Raw genomic sequence first — 3,239 nt, forward strand, 5'->3', positions numbered from 1 at the left:
GGAATTTTGTGCTGTTGTTTATAGTAAGGAGTGGGGTTATCTATTCAGTTCAGTTCAGACACTCAAACTCTCTCCCTATTGCTCTCAGGCTGTGATATTAGTCAGGTCCCTCTTAGTATGAATTCTACCAGACTATCGCCTCTTCTTCTCAATAGGAGCATTGAAAAAAATATTCTAAGAGTTAAATGGAGGTCTGTGGTAAACACTGAGGAAAGCCAGAGGTTCTTCTTGGAGTCCTAAAAAATAAATTAGAAAGGTATTTGTGCAATGGGAACCTTTTGTCCTAGGTTATCAGGAATGGTCTCAATTTTAAATCATCTTATCCGTTATTCTCATAAACCAGACACATTTTCTGAAAACTACATTTCCCAGGCTTTTTCTCACACTTGAATATGTTACAGATATCCTTTTTCATGCATGTGAGTCTCAAATTAGGCTGTTTAAGTGACTTATCACTCAAGGGAAGACCCTAGACAGAGGACCCTAGACTCTAGGACTTTGATGGACTGGTAAGCGGAAGAGACCACAGGTAATACTGAATGAAGGGACTTCTCTGGTGGTCCAGTGATTAAGATTTCACCTTCCAATGCAGAGGGTGAAGGTTTGATCCCTGGTTGGAGAGCTAAGATCCCATATGCCGTTTGGCCAAAAAATTAAGACATCGAACAGAAGTGATATTATAGCAAATTCAATAAAGACTCTAAAAATGATCCATGACAAAAAAAAATTTTTTTTAATATTAAAACAAACATTATGCCACAAAGGCCCATCCCAGAAAATTTCAAGGCCTTCAGAAGTCCTGAAGTTCTAGGGAAAACCTACCCCATGAATGATGGAGCTCATAATAGAGAATTATTATTAACGCCATCTCTTGAGAATCTCAAAGCAAAATCGAGTTATTTCTAGTACAGCATCACTTGAATTCTCAAGGCTCATGAAACAAAGGCCTGGAGGCTAAATGACCTACACAAAGCTTCTGTGTCTGTCAGAGAGGTCAGACCAGAACCTGATTGTCCTCATATGTTCATCTGTGACTTTCTTAGCCTGTGGAGACTCATGTCCTAACCTGGCTCTCATTGAATATGGATGCAAAATAGCTTAATTGTAGAAAGCAGCTTAAATGTTAAAGGCAACACTGTTCTAGAGAAACTAAGAGATTCCAGCCCTTCAGAGATCCCAGAAGCTGGCATTTCCTACTACTTAATTTTTATGGTCTCACAGTCTCCCTTGCCTCGCTCTGTTCCCACTTGGCCACAATTCCCTCGTCATCTGGGCGTGATCTCCCTGCCCCCGTTCACTTCCCTGTGAAGTCTGTGGGCGGCAAGTGAAGAGCAGGAGCTTGGGCTCAGACCAGGCTCCGCAGAGACTTTCTCATGGAAGGACACCCTTGTCCTTAGCTATACGGGGCCAGGGAGTGTGGACAAGACTGCCAAGCTTCAGCCAATTACAGGTTTTGCCCATCGAAAGTGGCAAGCAAGGGTCTGAGCTGTCCCTGGATGCATGCACGCACATGAACACCACCCTCTGCCCCTCACTCCCCACTCACTGTGCAGAGAAGCAACAGGACACAGAGACATCCCAGGCCAGCTTTCTTTACCAGTCCTCGCCACCGTCCCCTGGACTGGGCTTTTTCCAGTGAAAAATGAGCCCCAAAGCCCTGGAGCCTTCTCGGTGATTTACCGAGAACCTTACCTCTGCATGGGCTTTCCGGCTGCAGCCAACCCCAAGAGTCAGAGGGAGGAAGAGGGAGAAAATCATAAATGAATAGAAAGATGAGAAACAGATGTCTGGAGCCTTCACTGGCTGGGAACTCTCCCCCTCGACCCCCTCTCTTCGTGAGATTAGAAGGGCCTAGTCCCTGAGAGCAGACTCTTCCACTACCCATTTTGACCTCCCTCCTTCCATACCCCACCAACCCCTCGCATCTGTCAATGCTCACCCTGGAGACCTGCCACATGGGTGTCTACCTTGTTGGGTCATTTCTTCCTAACTTTAGCCAAAATAAATGAGTAGGCTAGACGGAACACAGACAAAAGTCAAAAGATAACAAGTGTTAGCGAGGATGTGAAGGAATTGGAGCCCTGGTACACTGTTGGTGGGACTCTATAATGATGTTCAGTTCAGTTCAGTTCAGTCGCTCAGTCGTGTCCGACTCTTTGCGACCCCATGAATTGCAGCACGCCTGGCCTCCCAGTCCATCACCAACTCCTGGAGTTCACTCAAACTCATGTCCATTGAGTTGGTGATGCCATCCAGCCATCTCATCCTCTGTCGTCCCCTTCTCCTCCTGCCCCCAATCCCTCCCAGCATCAGAGACTTTTCCAATGAGTCAACCTTTGTGCAAAACTGTAGGGAGGTTCCTCAGAACTTAAAAATAGACATACCATATGACTTAACAATCTCATTTTTAGGCATATATTCAAAAGAATTGAAATCAGTGTCTCAAAAAAAAAAAAAAGAAAGAAAGAAAGAAGTGTCTCAAAGAGGTAACTACAACCTCATGTTCATTGTAGCATTGTTTACAACAACCAAAATGTGGAAACAACCCAGATGTCCACTGACAGACAAATAGATTAAAAAATATAGTGTATATATATGATGGAATATTACTCAGCCTTAAAAAAGAAGGAAATTCTACTGTTTGTGACAATGTGGATGGATCTGGAAGACATCATATTAGGTAAAATAGCTCATTCCCAGAAGAACGCATACAGCACATGAGGTCTGAAAGAGATTTTTTTAAGTATTTATTGATTTTTATTTATTTGGCTGTGCTGGGTCTTAGCTATGACTTGTGGGATCTAGTTCCCTGACCAGGGATTGAACCCAGGCCTCCTGCATTGGGAGTGCAGAGTTTTAACCACTGGACCACCAGGGAAGTCCCTGAAAAAAATTTTTAGACGACCCCCCCCCAAAAGTAGATGGAACAGAATACCAAAATATTACCCTTGTTACTGATAAAGCTGACTTAATAGTGAGGGGCTTATATATATGGATAGATAAGTGGACAAAAAGCTTCCTAAAGACTCAGAATTTAGCTAACTTACTCTCTGACACACAGGCTCAGATGGACGGGGTCAGACTTCCCCACTGGAAGATTTGTGGGATGGGGTAAGAGAAGAGAATATGAATCCCTTATGAACAGGACTAAATTCTTTCAAAATTTACCAATCAAATATATCACTCCTTAGCACAGAGTTTGAAAGGCTCAGAATGCTAGGCTAATGGAACTCCTTCCA

General features: G+C 43.6%; 1 non-coding gene across 1 annotated transcript; it reads right to left on the reverse strand.

The window, feature by feature from the left end:
* Positions 1–2,805: 2,805 nt before the first annotated feature.
* On the reverse strand, positions 2,806–2,878 carry TRNAG-CCC (transfer RNA glycine (anticodon CCC)). Its single transcript has one exon. It is a non-coding gene; the product is annotated as a tRNA-Gly (tRNA).
* Positions 2,879–3,239: the final 361 nt, after the last annotated feature.

This window comes from Bos javanicus, chromosome 29 (assembly GCF_032452875.1).
Source record: "Bos javanicus breed banteng chromosome 29, ARS-OSU_banteng_1.0, whole genome shotgun sequence".
NCBI lineage: Eukaryota > Metazoa > Chordata > Mammalia > Artiodactyla > Bovidae > Bos > Bos javanicus.